Here is a 22,588-nt window from a genome sequence, read left to right as displayed (position 1 = left end):
TATTTGACTTCTTCTCTTACAGGTGGACCACACTTTTCTCTTAACGGTCAAAAAATCAATTCTCAAAATCACTCCCAAACATGCTCATTGTCTATGGATGGGGCCTCTACTTTCACAGGAGCTTCAGGTGTGAGATAGCAGGGGCGGACACAAGGGGAATTTTGGGGTTTTGAGTTTTTTATTTATTTTTTAATTTTTATAATGAAGCCCTGATTGATATGAATTAAAAACTAAATTTTAATATAAATAAAAATTAACGATTAATTTTAATAACATATTTTATGGGATTAATAATTTTTCAATTTTTATCAAAATTTACTAGAAATATTATTTTAATCTCCATCAAACATGGACAAAATCACAATAGATTCGAACTTTTCCATTTTTCTTACACTCTTGTGACTCTCTCACTCACGCATTTTATAAAAACCTTAACTTTTCTAATTTTTCAAAATTTGTCTATAATTTTTCTACAAATTATAATATTTTCTTTTTTTCCAAATCATATTTTGAACCTAAATTTGCATTTTCTCCTATTAAATGATGTATATAGAATGAGTTTTAAATGATTAAACCTAATTTGACTTATATATAATAGATTGTGTTTATTTGATTCAATATTAGTAGTGAATATTGGTTATATATATATTTTTTTCTTTTTATTACTTGAATTAATTGTTTGTATCAAATATAATATTAATTCTATAAATGTAAATATGCATTTTCTTGTGATTGGTAAAATATTAATAAAAGGACTATTCAAAATTAAATGGATGAAATTGATTAACAAAATATTAATGAAATAATGTGTTTTTAAACTTAATTCTACAGTTTCTTGAGCCAAGTCTGAATTATTCAAAAATCAAGAACAAAGTATTTGATCTATACAAGATCTGACTGTGCCCCCAACTCAAAAAGTCTGCGTCCATCCCGGGAGATAAGGCAGCCAAACTACTTTTACAGTACAAATGCCTTCTTGTTCATGTCAAGTGTTGGCCTTTACATTATTAGTCCAATGAAATCGAATATTCTCATTATGGTTCTTATCATTGTACCATGGTACTGCACTACAGTTTTGTGGATCAAATGAATCAAGCAGAGTTAAACACAACCCAAACCGTTCGAACTGACCAAAAGTTCAATTGTTTGGGTGGGGTTGGAAAATCAAATTTGAGGCTGGGTCGGGTTGGGTCGGGTCTCGAGTTATGATTTAAAATCAAATTCAATCCAATCCTACACAATTCGATGAATTAAAAAGTATAGTACCTAAAATGGAAAAATCTAAATAAACACAATAGTAGAGACAAGAATAGAACTTAAAATGTACAAACATCATCTTTTTTTTTATTGGCTAATTAGTATGAATACTGTGTACAAATACAAAATAATTTGATGATAAATTGAAAATTAAGGATGTGATAATGAAATGAATAAATCTCAAAAAGATTATAAAAAGTAAATGTTCCATAGTTTCAAATTTATTTATGAATTAGTTTTCAAAAAGAATTTTTTATATAGATTAAAAACAATGGAGATTTTTAAGTGACTTCAAACTTTAAAAATTGTTCAAATAACAAAAAATGATCTAATCCAACTTGAATTGGACTCAAACCAAAACCGACCAACCCAACTGATAAGTGTAATTTGTACACTTATCGCAGTTATTAAATTAGAGCAATTAATGTTACTTTTATATATTACGTGTGTTAGGTGCATTTCGATGAAAAAGATAGAAGTTGCCAAAAGAAGCGAAAAATTGGTCAAAAGGGCATGAATCCAAAGTTTAGGGACTAAATTGCAAAGTGTTGATAGTTGATTTGGACCTAATATCAATTATTGGAGATGGCGTGGAGTCAATTAAATGGAATTGGAAGATAGAAGATCAAGAAGATATCAAAAGGAGCTAAAATGAATGAAGAACAAAATTGAGGGACCAAAATAAACGAAAGGAAAATTTCCATAAATGTGCCCACGTGTAGGCCAAATTGGCCAATTCTCGCATGTATGCGACACCCTACGATCCATTTATTGAGAACAAAATTAGTGAACAGCGTGTGCACAATGAATTGTACAGTGTGCGCGAATGGACCATTTCTGGGCCTAAAAGGTCCAGTATCCTTTTTTTTTACCCAAACTTTTATGGAAATTGAATTTAATTTGCTATTTAAGTAACAAGGGATGGCTAGAACAGGAAAGAACATAATATAAATAATTTTCACCACAAAAAGGAGGCTAGCACGGGATTCAAAGGCGATTAACACGAGAGATTGAACATTCAAAGTCTAGGGTGAAGATTAATGAAGAAGAAATTGATTTTTTCACTTTCCAATTATTGTTTTCAATTGTGGGTGATGTTTTTCAAACCTTTTTGTGTGATTTATTAAATAACATGCTAGTCTAATTCTTTTCTTGCATTGCATGAGATGAACCCTATTGTTTATTTATTTTAATTCAAAACTTGTAGTTTAATTTAATTCTTGTATTTCTTGATTAATTTTGCGTACCCATTGTATTATTTAATTGATTGGCCACCAATTAGATAATTAGTTACTTGTCGTAGTGTTGAAAGACTCCAATAGGTTTAGAATATGGTAAAATTAACATATCTGCAATAGATGTTAAGAATAAAATTTATCATGTGTGCAATCATACAAATAATCTAAACTTTAATAAATTCTAATAATTCAAATTCGGGCTAGGAATGGACTTGGGTCCTGATTATGATATATTTAATTTGTCTTAAAAAAGAAAATTGTATATCATAGTTTTATCAATTGTCAAGAACGCATAAAGGGATCTACATTATAAATCAAGAATTGAAATAGATAGTAATAGGCAGTTTCTAGATCCAATATGATCATTCATATTTGATAAAAACCATAATTTTATCACTTTCTTAAATTAATTTAGAATAATCATAAAATCAAATTCTCTTTTATTTTACATAATTTGAATTTCATATGAAGCAAGAAAACTTGAATTGAATTTATTCCATGTGGGACGTTATTCTTAACTCACTAAATCTATTACTTGTCAATGATCTTGTACGCTTGCGATTTTCGAATGGACAAGTTTTTAACGTTGTTTGTCGAGAAATAAAGTATTTAATTTGGATTTATTAGTTTATACAAAATTTGAATGTTCTTTTACATTGTTTTAGGATATTAATTACACACCTAATTTCTCTTTTCTTGTTTTATGGCAGTTAATACAAGATTTTAGAGAAATCGAGCTCCTATAATTGGATCCCAAAATCGAAAGAACTTTCAAACAATGAAGAATAGAATAGAGAGAAACTAGAAAAATGGTAATAAATCAAAATCAAAATCAAAATCAAATTCAGTTACCATCAGATTTGCCAAAACAACAAGATTTGTTAGAAACACCTGGCAATCGTGGAGAAGCTCTTAGGAATTATGTGAATCCCGTCTCAGCTCTTGTGCAACCTACTATTACATATCTACCTTTCGGCAGGCAATTTCCACATTCAACCAAATGTCATTAATTTATTTCAAACTTAACAGGACATCAGGTCCTTTGAAAGATCAACTAAAAATCCTCATGAACATGTTCAGGCATTCTTGATACTTTGTGATACGATCAGTCATGAATACATGTCTGTTGATGTTTTTTGATTATGCCTATTCCCTTACACATTAAAAGAAGGCACATGAGCATGACTAAATTCACTAAATCCTGTGAAAATTGTTTCATGGAATGACAGGGTACAGAAATTCACTTTGAAATTCATCAGATCAGAAATGAAGTTCATTTTTTTAAGCAAAGAGACCTCAAGAACTATCCAGAAGTATGGGAAAAATTCGAAGATTATTTCAGAATGTGCCCCAATCTGAACATTCCTAAACACTCGAAGATCTACATATTCTATTTTGGACTGAGACCTGAATTCTGCAACATAGTTGATGCTTCAGTAGGAGGGTTAATCTTGGACATTCCATTAGACAATGTTTTAGACCTTTTTGAGAGAATTGTAAAAAATTAGTCCATGTGGTATATAGACAAGGAAGTGCTAAGGAAAACAACGAGGGTTTACAATATAGATGTAATGACTGCTCAGCTAGAAGTACTAACAAAAAAGTTGAACAAACTAACTCAAAATGCGAGCATGGTGCACCAACCAACACTAGTATACGTGGGCTATGTGACAGATTATACAATTGCAAGCTGTCCTTTAGCCTTCACACATGTTTATGGTATGAGGAGGTCAGTTATACACAGAACTTTTAGAGACAACAAAATAATCCTTACTCCAACACCTATAATCCAGGTTGGAGCCAGTATCCGAACTTTTCATAGGTTAATAATCAGGAATAGGGATATCAAATTTAGGGCAACCTACAAGAATTTTAGCAGGAACTGGAGAACGTGTCATCTTTGGATGATCTACTAGCTAAGTACATCACGAAAATTGAGGCAGCAATCTAAAACCAGCAGGTAGCAATTAAAAATTTGGAAACTAAGTGGGACAAATAGCAGCTACATTAGGTAATAGAACACAAAGTATATTGCCAAACGATACAAAAAAGATAAGTGAGCAGGTATTACGAATTGAAACTATGCATTGTGCAATTATCGAGGTAAAATCAATCAAGCCTGCTATCCTTGTTCGAGCTTATATACCGCTTATTTCATTCCCTCAAAGCCTTAAAAAACGGCTTGAAGAGGAATGAGTTTAGGGCATCACAACAAGAAATAGAATTCAGTAGTCAAAAATCACTATGAAGAAGAAAAGGACCAAGGAGAATCAAGTGCCTACCATGGACAAGGAACAAGTGGGTCAGTCTGAAGAATCATCAAATGTTAATCAAGAAGAATAATCAGACAATTTGTAGGTTAAGGCAATCGTTCTCGTCAATAAACACACACTTTTATTCTCGTTCCTTCAAAGGTTGCAGAATAATAAACTGGACAAACAATTCAAAAAGTTCTTGAATGCGCTCAAACAACTTTACATCAATATTCCTTTCGTTAATACCATTCTACGAATTTCAAATTTTGCTAAATTTTTGAAGAAGACGTTGACCAAAAAGAGAAAGCTATTAGAAGATGAAATAGTAGTATTGACTAAAAAGCACAGCATAATCATAAAGCAAATGCTTCCTTCTAAACTAAATGATCTAGAGAGTTTTACTGTACTTTGCTCTATTAGAAATTCACGTAATTTAAATGCTTTAATCGATTCTGGAGCAAGTATTAATCTGGTGCCACTGTCTATCTACAGAAAATTAGGATTGGATGATCTAAAAGCAATATCAATAATTCTATAGCTGGCTGACGGGACATTCAAGCATCTTTATGGAGTGATAGAGGATATACTCATCAAAGTTGAAGATAATTTCTTTATCGTTGATTTCATCGTCCTTGATGTAGATGCTCAACACATGCCATTAATTTTGGAAGACCATTGCACAAGCATTAATGGATTTCGAGAAAGGTGAATTAATCTTAAGGTGGAAGAAAAAACAAACAAAACTTCACAATGAATGCTACACTCAAGCAACCACTTGACATTGAAGAATGCCAAAAGATAGAACATTGGGAAAGAAACAAGAACAAGAAGGAAAAATGTGGAATTATTGAGCAGGACAACCAATGAAAATCTTGTAATCTGAAAGCTTAAAGATGAATTGAAGAATAACTGCTAGTATAGCCATTGCAAGGCTGAAAAAATTATGTTTTCAAGCTACCATAAATAGCCAAAAAACAAAGTCAAGTTTTATTTATATTTTGTTTCTAGAATATAGGTTTAGTAAATTTCATTACTTTTAGTAGCTTAGTAAATTTTATTGTTTTTAGTAGTATAGGATATCTTCATCCCCATAGTTCCATGTTATGATTATTTTTCTAATTATTTTGAAGAAACATGACACTTGAATACACTGGACAAGGGAAAAGACGTAGCAAGTGAGCTAAAACTTTCATGCCAATCTATCCACCAACCTCAAATATATATCAGGGGAATACTTAGTTCTCTTCTTTGCTTTTAATTTTTATATATTACTTGTTATATTTTTAGGTTAGACTATAAATTGTAGAAAAGTTGCATGTTAAAGTTGATTTACACTTATTCACGTAAATCTTGATATTTTTTAAACATAAGAATTATGTTTGGCATTATGAAGGAATAATTTGATTCAAAATTCGAATAGATTGAAAAAAATGTAGTGGACCTTAGAAGTTAAATTCAAACAACCACTAAATTATACATCCTTAAACCAAATTTAGAATAGTTTGGAAGTGATTGAATTATTGTAAGAGACACTGAGATAAATGTGGATTTCGTGTATGCTAAATTTTATGTGAATTGTCTAAGGCAAATAAGATGAAAATTAGGTGAAAATATTATGTTATGAGTCTTTTTTTTGATAATGAGTGTTTAATAAGGGACATTGCACCAATCATTGCATAAAAAATAAAAATAAAAAGAAAGAAAAAATGTGTCTCATTGTGAAACGTCTCTTCGTAGCATTTATAACTCGAGTGATTAAGTCTACAAGGTATTTAAAACCTGGTGTCAAATTGCAATTACTAAGATCTAAATACAACAAAGTTTGTTTTTTCATAGCATGCATTATATGCTGTAAAAAGTGTTTTATGGTGTATAACTAAATGCCATATAAAGCAATACCGTAAATAATGATATATTTTACGACATGCATAGCATGTCGTAAAAGAGCTGAACAAGCATCATTAATTGAACCTTATGACGTTCATGTGCATGTCATGAAAAGTTGCTTCCTTTTACGAGTACGCATGCCATAAAATGATGTATCTTTTGAAGGCATGCACTGATGAACACAATTAATAACTTCTTTATGACATCCTTATGCACGTCGTAAATGTCAATTTCATTTTTTTATATTGTTTATTTATTTGATTACCAACGAAACTATAATAATTAAAGATCTAAATTATAGTTATCAACTCATATATAATCATATATTTCATGGTATTGATAAATAAAAAGTATTGAGTGAAGTTCAATGCAATATGTCAAAAAATAGAGTTTATCTAAATAATTACTAAGAACAACAATGACCTACTCAAAAAGTGATACAATATGTCAAAAGGATAGACTACAATTCAAAAATAATTGATTTAAATATTACAAAATAATCGAGCAATATATCAACAAATTTGCTTCTTTTGATCTTTAGCTATCCAAAAAATAATCAACTTCCTTCATATCACAAAAATAAACTTACATGTATTTTCACTCATTTTGTGCAATATATGTAAATAATGTGCTCATATATAGAGTGGCAAGGTGCTCTAACGGCATAAAAACTGGGTGATACTACGTGTACATTAGGGTATTCTTATCGATGTCCATCCCTTCACATGAAGGGGGACTTCGGATACTGACACCGTATTATGTACAAGTAGCATAATCCATAAAAACTATCCCGCAAACCTACGCTAAATAAACTGCAGTCTCAAGCTATTGATTATGATACTCCAACATAATTTTATTTCTGCAGAATATATAGAAGGAATTCATGTTACAATTTAAAATTTATGCATACCCTAAAATTATTCGTAGATAATAAAGCAAGTGCTTCTTTACGAATAAGGAATTATACCCAAATTGCCATTGCATTAAAAGGACAACTATGTCAAAGCTTCATATATGATATAATCAAATTCATGAGCTGCTTACCAACCTACCCCCACCTAGGAGGAAGAAAGAAAGAAAAATAAGAAGAACGAGTACAAAATCCACCATGTTTTAGCCTTAAGGATAATAATAATAATTATGGCATATTAGACCAAAATAGCTCATCTCTTGGTTTAATTCTTGGTCCAGCAAAACCCCCACCTATTCGTGCACTCCCTAATGCCAAGGTTGCAATAATATGTTGTAGTTTTGCTGCCACAGATAGAACAAATTGTAGACAAAACACTGTGTATTAGAGAAGTGGAAAACATTGTCAAAGACACTGGTTTTTGATCCCAAAGGCGACACAAATATTGAGATTAATGACATTGTATGAAATATGTAACAAGATCATAAAGATAAAACAAAATTTAAAGTAAAGAAATCAAAGAGAGTTAAGGAGAGGAAATAATGCTTTATTAAAACAACGATATGGAGAGAAAAATACAACATAACAATTTTAGTGTGAACTAAGCTGAAAGAAGAGGCCACTATTTATAAGTATATACCATACCATAAAGATGAAAATAATGTGAAATAAGAAAATTAATATATTTTCAATAAAATCAAGTGAAAATGAGGAAACAGTTTTTACCACGTGAAAATAAGGATTTTTTTTCCTAATTTAGGTAATAAACCCAACAATCTCCACCTTGACCCAAATTCCGGTGTAACGAATGAATCTCCAAAATTTCTCCACCTGGAAAAGTATGTCCAATTGCATTGACATAATCGAACTCTTTAAAATAGTAACAAAAACTCTCCATTACAAAAAAATCTTCATCTACCCCACATCTACAAGCAACATCCGAACCCAATTCTCAAGTTCTCAAAATTCCACTAAGAAATTATTGTTGACCAAACAGGGTCGAAGCATACCCTCTAGTAGAAACTACACCAAATGCCTGATCAGAAGGCTCCTTGCTATGATTTTCACCTTCAGTGATCTCAAAAGCATTACAGATATCATTGACACCACTGTAGCTATTTTCCATGAGTCCAACCCTAGCAACTGAACACAAAGTTTTCGCTTAAACTTGTGGCAAAGAGAAATCACCAATACTCTCTTGAACAATGTTTTGAATCGATCTAGAACTAAATATCCACCACAGTACTAAATTTATCCAGATGTCTCTTAACTGGTTCTACGCTTTCCTGTAAGATGTACAACTTTAACTTTTTCTGTCCATCCAGTACAACACGAACACCTCTTCGAACCTTCAAGACTCCACTCCACCAAAGAAATTATACCCTTTTGCATTTAGGGAACTCAGCAAGATGAGATTCTTTTTCAGGTCTGGAACATGTCGAACCTGATAAAAAATGAAGAATCATATTGCATATTGAAGATTTAAACATTGTATATGTGACACTTTTAACAGAAAATAATGTTAACGCCAAAGGGTTGTAAGAATTGAGATTTAATGGAGCAATATGAAGTAACGAAGATCACATAGATGAAACAAGATTTAAAGTAAAAAAATCAAAGAGAGTTAAGTAAAGGAAACGATATTTTAGTATAACGACGATATGGAGAGAAAATTACAACACAATAATTTTGTCTTGAACTAAACTGAAAGACGAGACCATTATTTTGTAGGTACATATTATACCGTAAATATGAAACTAATGTGAAATAAGGAAATAATATATTTCTAATAAAATTACATGAAAATAAGGAAACAATTTGTATTTTAATATAGTCCATCAAATTCTTTTATTTATTTAATGCCCCTTGTACCCATAAATAACTAAAAAAACAGTAAAGTTTTCCATTTGTCAACGATGAGTCAAGACAGTGCGATTATTTATATCATGCCCTATTGCCTGGATGCTGCATTTCTTATCTACCCAATAAAGAAAAGAATAGTTTATTTTTTAACCACAAATTATGTCAATTTCTTGCAGTCAACATTACTATTCGATTATTAAAGAATTAGCATAATTTTCACGTGAAATCTAATAGCAATTAATTAATACGTCGTTAAGGGACCTTCATGGAAATCACTAGATGAATACGTAGGGTTTTCTGTCATGCATATATAAAACCAGAAACTTTTTAGGTTTTGACAGTGAACTAAGATCCTTAATTTGACACCAATTGTGTGTAAGGAAAAATTAGGAATCCTAAAAAATGTATGCAAAACCCATTTCAGATTCGGACATGGTCCTTCTTCAGTCCATACAAAATTATCTTTTAAATGATTCTGATGATTTCCCTGTTGACAACTTTACAAAAATAAGTTCATGCAATGAACAAATTTACAGCCAAAATTCAAGCTTCAACAGTTCATTTCTTGCAGAATGCCCTAAAGGAATACTAATATTTGATGATAATTTATGCTTTGATGAGGGGTTAATTGAATCAATAGTTTTCTAATTAATTGCAACTAAGGAGAGATAGGACGGTGGATGTTAACTTCGATCAAAGTTTATCCTTTTGATTTATTTCGATTCATTAATTTGCATTGCTCATTAGTTATTTTTTTTTTAAATTGGTTGCGTTATGATTAGAACCTCCATCATTGTTTACTTAGCATGAAGTTAGATTAGACACTCTTCGTGAGAACGATCCTTACTTGTACTACTACATATATTTTTATGAGTATAGGTTTTATTTTTGGTTGCCTGCAATAGCACACCAACCAGTGAGATTAAGCTTTTAGGAATGAAACACAAGTTAAACAACTACATCATACATAAAAGTGAACGTCTAGACTTTTTTATTCCTTTTCTCAGAACCCCTGAGCACAATGAAAACTAAACCCAGTCAAGTACCTAGATCCATAGAGAAGGTTTTGTAAATTAACTAAATGTGATGTAGAATAGAACCTATGGGAAGTATAAATTGAATGTTTGTATACAGAAACTTAATCATTCTTGCAATCCATTTTGGACTAAATGACTTCAATCTATTGTTGAATATCCGACAAAAAAGTGAAATTAGGAGACACGAGAGAAAATTCCAGCAACATTGTGAAAGTGACAAAGTGTTAAAAAAAAAATAGTAATAGAGAATTAAAGTCAGGATCATGTTAAATCACAAAAAATTACATAAAGAACAGTGAAAAATAAATGAAAAAATCACCCAACATTACAATTTTACATTTCAATTTAAAAAATCATTGAAATAAGAAGAATAATTTTGAATACAAAAATGGAGAGAGAAATATAACCAAACTTTATGAATGGAGGATGTTTAAACGTAGTGGCTGAAGAGGGTGTGTATAAAATAATCATTTATAATAAATAAATTGTAGTTTTATTTATTTGTTGAGCATGCAAATTAAAGTACCTATGATCGCTTGAAATAATATAAGTTGGGTACTTGCGTTGAGAAGTATAGTGTGACATAACTTATATTTTGATCATAAATAATTTGTTCACAATCTATGTATAAGGGTTGGCACCTTGTACTAGAAGATTGTAGTGTTGACCAATTTACTATTCAGGTTAGTGATTTGTCCTTATCACAGACATAGTTAAAGCTGACACTAGTACACTTAGAGTGTATTGAACGGACCGTGTGTCGAATTTAATTCTCTATAGCATGACCGTGCGGAGAATTAAATTTCACTAGATCGCTGTGTATTTTATGTAAATCCCTTGACAGGATTATGCATATCTTTTCGTGATTTTAATTGTTCTTTGATTCATCAATGGGTGAGATCAATTTGATTGGTCAAATATCTCGATGAGTTGGGAACTTGAGAATGAACGAAGAAGAGAACATGAATTCATGTTGGGAACCGTCACCCTGAAAAATGGGTAGAGTGACTACTTAAATATTTTCTGTTGAACGGTTAAAATCTGAGCTCAATGTTTAGCGGCGGCTAAACTTCGACATCTGTGATTAGTTTACAGGACCGTTGAAGAAAATAAAACTTAAGTTAGTGAGAATAATTAGAGGGGCAAAATGGTCATTTATGCTCGTACCTAATTATCGAATCTCAGACGGGGATAAAATACATATACAGCAGGTCAGAGAAAAGTATTACAGATTTATTGGCTCCTGTGATCTTATATATTCCGAGAGTTCAGTCTTTTGCTTTTAGTGGAAAAAGCAAAGACTAATAATTAGATTAAATGGTCTAAGGTCGACTGGACAGGATCTAATTATTGGAGCTTGGAAAATATATGTCCGATCAAGTCCCTGTGGTAGCTCCATGAAGTATTGGAACTTAATTACGGTAATTATAATAGTTTTGGGCTTAATTCTAATTATAATAAAGTTTTGTACTTAGTTGTAATTACTACGAAAATTGTAAACTTAATTATAATTGTAATTAAAGTTCGAGAACTACACATGTAATTAAATGTAAACTAACTGGATTTGGACTAGAACTCCTATTTGAATGTGGAATTATTGTTGTATAAGGATTGGAACTCTTTGATCTCTATATATAAAGATTATATGGATCCTAGACATCCTATGGAATAGAATTGTACAACATTCATAATCCCATGGTGTTCAATTTTTGGAGAGAGAAAAATAGAGAGAGAAAATTGTTTTTCTTGAATTTTCAACTGTCCGGTTCAAGAATTGGTTTCTTGATTTAATTAAAAGAAGGTGCCCACCCACCGGTGTAGTCTTGACTTTGGAGAATGCCACAGAAGACTTGGAGGTTGAAAGCATCAAGTTCTTGGAATTAAAAAGCTGGAAGTTCGTGATCTAAAAGGCTGGAAATCCGTGATTCAGAATTAATTTAAGAATTGATCGTCGAATTTAGGTAAAAATTCGAATTCATTATTTTTGATATAATATGCGTGTGAACATCTAGAAGATCTTGTTTTTGAATTAAAGAAATTTTTAATTTCTGACTAATTCCGCTTCCGCATTCCAACAATTCACATGAATCCTCACACACACACACACATCAATTTTGAATTGGATATGTAGAGATGACTTAGCATTATGATTTTGAAATAGTTTATAGTTTCAACTCTGAAAGTCTAATCCTGAGGCTAAAGGCAGGTTATTCAATCAAGTTATTTGTGAAAATTTTATGTAGTTAAGTTTTAAATTGTTTGATGACAAACAATTGTTCAAATTTGGGGGTGTTTGATAAGTGTATTTTGTACACTTTCCTTAATCATTAAATTAGAACAATTATTATTATTTTAAATAAACTGAGGCTTAATTTTTATATATTACATTTCTTAGGTGTATCTTGATGAAAGATGATAGAAGTAGATAGAAGCAGCGAAAAATTAGCCAAAATGAACTAAATCCAAAGTTTGGGAATTGCAAAGTGCTGCTGATAGTTGATTTGGACCTAATATCAATGATTGGAGAAAGTGGAGGACCAAGAAGATACCGAAAGGAGCTAAAATGAATGAAGAATGAAATTAAAGGACCAAAATGCATCAAAAGAAAAAATTTCATAACGATACGTGAGCATAATCTAATTATCGCGTGTGCAACACCGTACGATCCATTTATCGAGAGAAAAATTAGTGAATGACCTGCACACAATGAATTATACGGTGCACGTGGGGGCCATTTTTGGGCCTAAATGGCACAACGCTTTTTTTTTTTTTTAAACCTGAACTCTTAAAATCAAATAACCTACTATTTAAGCTACAAGGGATGGCTAGAAAGGGGAAGCACATAATATACATATTTTTCACCGCAAGAAAGAGGCTAGCATGGGATTCAAAGTCGATTAACATGAGAGATTAAAGATTCAAAGTACGGGTTGAAGATTAATGAAGAAGAAGTTGATCTGTCACTTTCCGATCATAGTTTTCAATTTCGGGCGATGTTTTTTCAAATCTTTTTGTATGATTTATTAAATAACATGTTAGGTTAATTCTTTTCATGTAATGGATGAGATGAACCCTATTGTTTATTTATTTTTATTCAAGACTAGTAATTTCATTTAATTATTATGTTTCTTGATTAATTTTTCATACTCATTGCACTATTTAATTGATTGGCCACTAATTAGATAATTACTTGCTTGTTATAATGTTGTGAGACTCACAAAAAATTCTAAACATAGCAAAATTAACATATGTGCGATAGATGTTAGGAATAACATTTATCATGTGTGCAATCATACAGATAATCCAAATTTTAATGCGTTCTAATAATTGAAACTTGGCCTAGGAATAGACCCGGATCATGCTTAGGATAGATTTAATTTGTCTTGAGAAATGAAATTATATAACATAACTTTATCAATTGTCAAGCACGCATAAACAGAATTAGATTATGAATCAATAATTGAAATAGATAGCAGTAGGCGGATTCTAGATCCAATACAATCATCTATATTTGATAAAAACTCTAATTTTACCATTTTCTTAGATTAATTTAGAATAATCACAAAATTAAATTCCCTTTGTGTTTACTTAATTTGAATTCCATGCGAAACTAGTGAACTTGAATTGAATTTAATCCAGGTGGGACTATAATCTCAACTCACTAAATTTATTACTTGTTAACAATCCACAGGGTTGCAGGTTTCGAAAGAAGACCAACCCAAGCTCGATCGATTTAGGTTGGGTTGGGTTGGGTTGAGTTTAAACTAGTAATTGAGTTGGATTGGTGTGATTTTCGATTAAATCGATCATATTGGGTTGAGTTTAGGTTGGATAAAAAACAACCAATTCAAGCTCTTCCTCTTCCATTTCTTGTTTCTGCAAGTGGCACGGACAACAAGCTTTCTATAGGTAAAGAATTAAGAGCATCTTTCAAAGACTTTTTAAAAGTTAAATACTCTTTATTCTGAAGAGTTGACCCTTAAAATTTGATTCCAAAAGACTAATAGTTTTAATTTTTAAAAATGAGTAATATTATCTAATATCACTAGTGCTAGAACATCTGTCTATATGCTATTATGTGATTGGTTAATTAAAGGTAAAATTATTGATTCATTTAATTATACATATAGAGTATGACCTGAATTTTTATTGGGATTAGGATTAGGTTGGTAAATTAATAAAAAGGATCCGTAGTCTTCTTAAGTTGGAACTCCGATTGAAAAGGGATCAAAGTTCATCAAGAATTGGAAGTTTGATTGGTAAAAGGATTTTGAATAATTGAAAACTTGATTTTTAAGTCTTGGGGGAGAAAAAGTTGTTGCAATTTTGCTAGTTGGCCGCTACCTTTGGCACTTGATCATCGAGGGTGAAAAACAGAGCTGAGAGTAGTTTCACTCAAGTGACGGAGTTGCCACCCACCTAGTGGCAGTGTTATATGGGCAGGAACCCTTTTTCTATTCTGACTCGTTTTTTGAGTTGTATTTTATCCAAAACACTTGTAATGAGTTCCTATATATACTCCATGTGGTGTAGACTCTTAAATGACATAACATAACAATTATATCATTGTTATACACATTAGAAACATGAGAGAATTATTTAGATTTATATTGTGAGTGTCAAATCTTGTAAACATTATTTTAGTTTCTTTATATATTGAAATTCTCCCATTCTTCCACATAAATCTTGTGTTCTTGTGTGATCCATTATTTTTTATATTTTTCTTATTTTGTCGTCTTTATTATTTGGCATTGTTTTCAACAAATTGGTATCAGGCTTATTTTGGTATCTTGTTTGTTTCTAACAATTGGTAAGTGCTTGTTAATTTCATTCAATTTAGATTGTGGATTGTCAATACTAGTGCTGTTTAGTGACACAATCCTGTTACAATAGATACATGGCTCCAGAATATGCGATGGGTTTTAGTTTTTTAAAAAGATCCAATGTTTTCAATTTTGGCATATTAGTATTGGAGATTGTAAGATATGTAATAAGCAAACTTTTCTTCACTTATAAAATTGTCCACTGTAATATCTACCTTTCTAACTTTGATATTCTTCTTAATCTTATCCAGTCATGGAAATTATGGAACAAAGACAATGTTCTGGATTTGATTGATCTGAGAATATCAAGTCCAAGCTCATTGGAGAATATTATGAGATGCATACACATGGGATTGTTGCGTGTTCAAGAACATTTGGTAAATAGACCCTCCATATCAACTGTTCCGTCGACACTTAGCTGTGAAATCTTTGACCTACTAGTGCCGCAGAATCCTGAATTTACGAAGAGGTGGAATAGGTCTCGCTCTTCCAATAAAACATCAGAATCTGCTAACAATGTCACTCTTACTATGCTTGAAGGGCGATGATAAGAGAGAATTTCGTACACCAATCCATCTTTTCAATTAATATCAAAATAATTTTGCTCATAAAAATCGTGAAGGAATCACAGTTTTGCCAAGATGTTGTCTAGATTTTACTCTCCATTTCGAAAGGGATATGTCAGCAAATTTCTTCAAATCATTGGAAAAAAAAAATATGCAAGCAAAAATAACAACAAATTCCTCAAGATCATATTGAATTATTGTAATGATCATGGATCATGAATATACAACTTATGGAGAATACTTAGATCATGGCGGTGTCAATTGTGAGATGATGGTGTAACAATTTTAAGTTACCATGTTTGATTTCTGTATTAAAAAAGAAAAAATTCATTGTCCAAATATTAAGTAAGGTATAGAAACAAAAAAATAACATATTCAAAGTCACATCTAATTTAGAAATACTTTTTAGTTTGCCCAATTTTAGAACGAAAATCTAGCATTCAATCAATGGCAAATAAGTTTTGGATTGAATAAAAGAGGCTTGGACAGAAATATGCCCTGGTATAGATAACTAGATATTGCTTAAGAGGATACAAACTCACAAATGGAAATAAACACTACACCAAAAATCACCTTTTGCAACGGTCAGAAAACGTCATAGACCATTGCAACGTTTAGACGTCTGTTGTGGGTTTCAACGTTGCCGTAGGGCAAAGAGTTTTGATAGCATTCATTGAACGTTGCAATTGATGATTTTGGCAACGTTCATTGAACGTTGCGAATGAGGCTTTTGCAACATTCATTGAACGTTGCAAATGAGGCTTTTCGCAACGTGCAACAAACGTTGCAAACGAATTTTTGACAACAAATGTCATTTTTATTTTTGTGATCAATTTTTTCACATTTTTTCTTTCATTTCAAACCTATGAATTAAAAACCTATTTACAACAATCTACACACAAGTGCTTTAAGACAACAAAAAATTAAAAGTACTTCATTTAAGTCAATAAGCATGATCCCATATACTATTACTTCATCAAAACATAATAAGTAATCCAAATCAAAGATATACACTATCTAACCAAAGAAAAATGGTTTACAACAAAAAGAACTATCAAAATGTCCAAAAGTTGTGTAAATGATTTTATAACCAAAGCTTCAAACGAGTTCCAGCCCAATCCTTATACATAGACGAGATCCAAGAAGACACAGGCACAAGAGAACTCTATTTTAGAACTCAGTTCGGCTTCATGTAATTGCAAGAAAGAAAGAATATAGCAGCAATTGATGAGTGAGACCTTCAGGGGATTAGGAAAAGCAGAAACAATAATGTTAATAATCTAGTAAGTGATTTTGAATAGAACAGAATTCACTTGGGAATATATGGGTGGAATTTCTGTTGAATATCCCATGTCTGGTATGGCATAGCTAAAGATATGGAACCAAGGTTCCTAATTTGAATCCATTAATAGAACAGAAATAGTGAAATGGTGTAAAATATCCTTGCACATAATTTTGATTTTTGTTCTTTTCTAAAGTCTAGAATGAGTAATATCTATGAAAATTAGATTAGTTTAAGCTTACTGGATGGAGAAATCTTCCTATTTGTCTGGTTGATTTCTTTATCTTTAATTATTAAAAGTAGTGCAACTCTGGCCCAAGTAAATTTATTCAAGACCAGATTGTGCTAAATTATAATTATCTAAGAGTTAAAGAAGTTTAGTAATCTGGGATATTGGTTAAGTTGTCACTTAGAGTGTCATTGTTTTTGCACCTTCATAATATTCCATATTAGTAGCTTGTATTCTCTAGGAGTTCGATGTGTTCGTGTACTATTTCCTTTTGATACGAGCATGCGCAATCTGCTTAAAGATGTATTTTTTGGTTCTATTTTAATGGCACTATTATTTCCATACTTGCTAGTTGGTTCTATTTTAGTGGTTGTGAATGTCTTCTGAGAATGAACTTTTGATTTGTTAGTTGTTAACTCTACCATGCTACCACCAAATCTCAGTTCTTGTTTAAACTGCTACTCTGTCTCCTCTCTATGCTTGTTTATTTGTATCTAAACCTTATTATAAATGACTCTGCCACCAAACCTCAGTAGGTATAAAAACATCTGCCAGACACCTTATTATAAATGACTCCAGAACCAGTTTTGATGATCAGAAATCAAAGCTACAAAAGAAAAAACTCAAGCTGAAAATATTTAAATTGCAATGAAGTCTCCAATTTGTGTAGGAGATATCACCACAAACACAATCAATTTTTAGTTACTCCTAATCTACATGTCTGCAAACTTATTTATAGTCGTCAAACCAACGGTTACTTCCTAAATAAACTTAGCAAACTCCTAAACAAACTCAACAGCAACTCGCCCACTTGTGAGCCAAAAGTCAAGCACCCATTGGTCTTCCACATTCTGTAGTCATCATAGCTAAGTATCTAGGGTTTGGCCTCCTGTTCCTTCAGGGTCTATCATATTCGTGCTAAATAAATAAATAAAAATGAGAAATGAAAGGGATTCACCTTCTTCTGCCGGTCAAATCAACTTCTTCTTTTACCGATTGTCAAATCAACTTCACTAGTTCAAAGAGCTCACGATTCAGTGCTAAGTGGTCTACGCCTTCTTAAAAGATTCCCCTACTACCTATTGTGGTCTCGTTTCGGTTGCATTGTTGATTGTGTCGATAGAAGGAAGGTGGCACCGCAGCAACGGCTCAAAGAGACAAGAGAAAGAGGAATTCTGGTGGCGAGAGCAAGAGAATGCCGTGCTTGTTGCCTCGTAGATCGAAGATGAGAGAGAGGGTGAAGAAATCACGGTGGCGGGAGTGAGAGTGAGAGAGGGGGAAGAAATTAGGGCTGTATTTGAGTTTTTTCCAAACTAATCGGGTGGGGTCAGATCCCTTTGGTTTGGGCTTTGTATGTTTTATTAGTATTTAACGTTGAATACTACTAAAAAATTAACGACAACATTCAAGGAACGTTGCCAAAGAGAGTTAACCGCAACATTCATATGAACGTTGCTAAAACATATAATGGCAACGTTCATACGAACGTTGCTAAAACATATACAGCAACGTGCATTGCCTGTTGCAAAAACTTGTTAACGACAACGTTCAAACGTTCTTTGAACGTTGCTAAAATTGATTAACAGCAACGTACATTCGAACATTGCTAAAATCTATAATGGCAACGTGAATTGCCCATTGCCAAAATTAATTAACGACAACGTTCAGAGAATGTTGCTAAAACATCTATAGCCACGGTCAACGCACATTACCAAAAAAATAAAAAATGAAGCAACGGTCTTTGAACGTTGCAAAAGGGTGTATTAGCATCATTCACTCAAAGAACGTTGTTAAATCTTAATTTAGTCAACCAATGGCAACATACATTTATTGAATGTTGCAATAGACCTCTTTTAACAACATGCAATTAGTGAATGTTGCTGTTTATATGTTGCAAAAAGTATTTTTTTCTTGTAGTGAAAATAATTATTTAGTGGGGACATTTATTGTTTAAATAGTCGATCTTGATCAAGTACGAATAATTCTTGTTGGATAATTTGATTTATAATTTATATTCCGCAAATCAAAAATACGAGCCATGGTATGTACATAAGAAATAACATGAATTACTCAAACATAGAAAATGCAGAAATTTGAATGAAACAAAATGAAGCGAGGTATGCGAATACATATCTTCTTAAGACGGATTTCGCCCTTGCACAGGTGCTAACAGGATCAAATGGACGTCCATCTCCCAAGATATAAATAGTTCTTCCAAAATTAATGTAGCACAACATTAATTTTATTGAGCGAATCAACACATGAAGGCACTATTTTAGCGTGGAAGATATCGAATACTAATAATATCAAACAAGAAACTCAACAATAATATGGAAATTATTTTGACGGAATTTAGTGAGAGAATAAAATAGAAATCAATTATTTGAAATTGATCTGGAGTACTGTTAAAATGAAATTATGAGGGGTCCTATTTATAGATTTTTATATGTTACTTCGAATGGTCACATCTTTTGGCACAAATTAATTTCAACCACTAGATCGCATCATTTCAAAATTGATGGTCTAGATTAGACCTTATCAAAAGGTCACATCCAATCGAAATAACTCTTTTATATGTGACATTTATATCGAAGAGTCAAGACTAATCATCGCACAAATTCGAGACCTTTTCAATTCACACCTATGAATATCCCAAAAATTCCAACAATCCCCATATGAATAGAAGAAGTCAACTTAGAACAAGGAAGACGAAGAAGAGTACAACTAAAATATAATGCATTAGAATCGGTAGCTTTTGCTTTGAACATTTCTTAGTAAAAATATATCGGACTCACTTGGCTAATCAGTGAACGCAACATTTTGAACTATCGACTATTATTGAAAGACTAGATAATAGATTAAATATATTATCTCTCATATTAAACTTTGGTTCTCTATCATATTCATTATTTCGGCCCTAAACCTTCTTGGTCCTGGAAGTGCGCCTAGAGAATTCGCCTAAGTAAAATTCTCATAGAACTATCCAAGTTCACACTTACATAGGTGATGTTTTATTAATAGTACCATACAATAATCCATTTGCACTATTTACAAGATAAAGTCATCATTAAAAGCATATCTTATTTTAACGAGTCTTTTGTAGGCACCACTTATTTGCATCATAAAAATGGGGAGGAGTTAAAACTGCAAATCATAACTAGTTTTTCTATTGGACCTAGTCCACGGGATCTCCAATCTCCAAGTTACATTTCCATTAAGCAGACCCAATAGTTTGGGCTTTACATTCATTTCCTTCAATGCAGAGTCTATTCTCTCTCAATAACTCATTTATGAACGGATTTGATAGGTTATTCTTCAATAAAATCAGTATTGTTGTATTTCGAGACTAATTGCTAAATAGTATTATGTCTACGGTATGTATGTTGAGGCCTACTATTACACACAACATTATGTGCCATTTCATTTGTAGCTAGCTATTTCGACCATATGATATAACATACACAAATAGTCAAAAAACAATTTTACTTCCTTCTAACTTTGAAACAATTATACTTCCTTCTAACTTAATTGAAAACTCAAATTTGTTTCTATTCTCATATCGTATTGAGGATTTTCACAAAACAACTACACTCACAATAGTAAAGCATGTTTACTAATAGATTTTGAATCACTGCATTGAATATCTAGTTTTCAACATCATGTGCATATTAAATTTAACAAGAGATTCATTACAATGTAGTTCATCATTTCAAATGTTCTCGAATACCTCAATATTCTAATTTGAAGAAAACGATGCCACTCCTGACAAACCTGGGATGTATCAAACTTTAATTAAGAATATTATGCAAAAAATATATCGTGAATCATGTTTATCTATCAAATAAACAATTTTATTTCACCTCTATTCAACATATAAATTGATTAGGAATGTCAATGTCTTGCGAAAGACTATGTACTTCTATTCAAGGATACTGCAATCCTATTAAGTACCATGACTGGCCTAACTTTAATTAGGTCAACAAATTTGATAATAGTCATCACATAGACCCAAATCCAATTTTCAAGCTGAGGACCCAGATCCAATTTTCAAGCTGAGGAATTACTCTTTATCAAGACTAAAATATGACATTTCATATGCCCTGAAGAATCCATCTGGGAAGCTAACAAGTAGGTAACATAGTCTCATACAATGCAACCAATGGGTACAGCCATGACTTTAGAAACCGGTATCTTCTAGAAGAACTCTACCCTGTGGCGTTTAAGGCACTAAAACTCGTGTTGTTTAGGGTCATGCTTCCCCTTGAACACAATGTTACTCGTATCTTCTAATTTGGCCTTTGACCAAAGTGGGGCCATCTCTTTTTGAGACCGAACTTGACCACATGTAGGGATGGCAACAGTTCGGTTTCGGATTGGTTCGGCCAAAAACATCACCGAACCGTCAAATTTTTTGCCATACCATAACCGCACCATAATCACGTAAATCGGTTTAGTTCGATTCGATTCGTATCTTGGTTTGACTCGATTTGGTTTGATTAATAATCACGAAAATAAATTATTTTTTATAGGTTCATCCGTCAAATTGATATAAAATAATTTATGAAAAGAGATTCAATGAAAACAAAAACACAGTATTCAAACGAAAATGCCAACATTGTCCCAAATTCCAATTGCAAAATACAAATTTAACAAACAATATTATGAATATAACAATACTAAGATTTTTCTTTATTCTTGATTCTTGTGCATTGCAGTTACTTGATTCATGCTCAATAATTAAAAAACTTCAACCTTAACTCATATTCAATCTTCATTCTTCTCTACAACTCTTATTAGTATAGGTTAGCACTCAAAATCTTCATTCTTCCCTACAACTCTTATTAGCATAGGTTAGCACTCAAAATTGATTCCTATATAGTAAATAAGAAATGTAAATAGAGAATACAACGATACTACCTAATCCAGAATGATTTTAAATAAGATTTAAATAAAAAATGTACGTCTTTGTCAACTTCCTCCTCAATAAACCTTACCGTCCCTAATAAAAGAATGATTTTTTTATTTTTATTTTTATTTTTTTAAGCGGGTAATCGGTTCGGTTTTGGTTCGACGGCATAAATACTATACACTCACCGCCACGAATTGGTTCATTAAAATCAAATACCATATCCGCCTATTACGCCATCGGTTTGGTTTTTTTCACCCCATTCAGTTCGGTTAACCGCGATTTTCGATTTTAACGGTTCAATTTGCCATCCCTAACCACATGTTCAACCACTT

Source organism: Olea europaea, chromosome 6 (assembly GCF_002742605.1).
Source record: "Olea europaea var. sylvestris chromosome 6, O_europaea_v1, whole genome shotgun sequence".
NCBI lineage: Eukaryota > Viridiplantae > Streptophyta > Magnoliopsida > Lamiales > Oleaceae > Olea > Olea europaea.
This window is presented reverse-complemented; position numbering follows the sequence as displayed.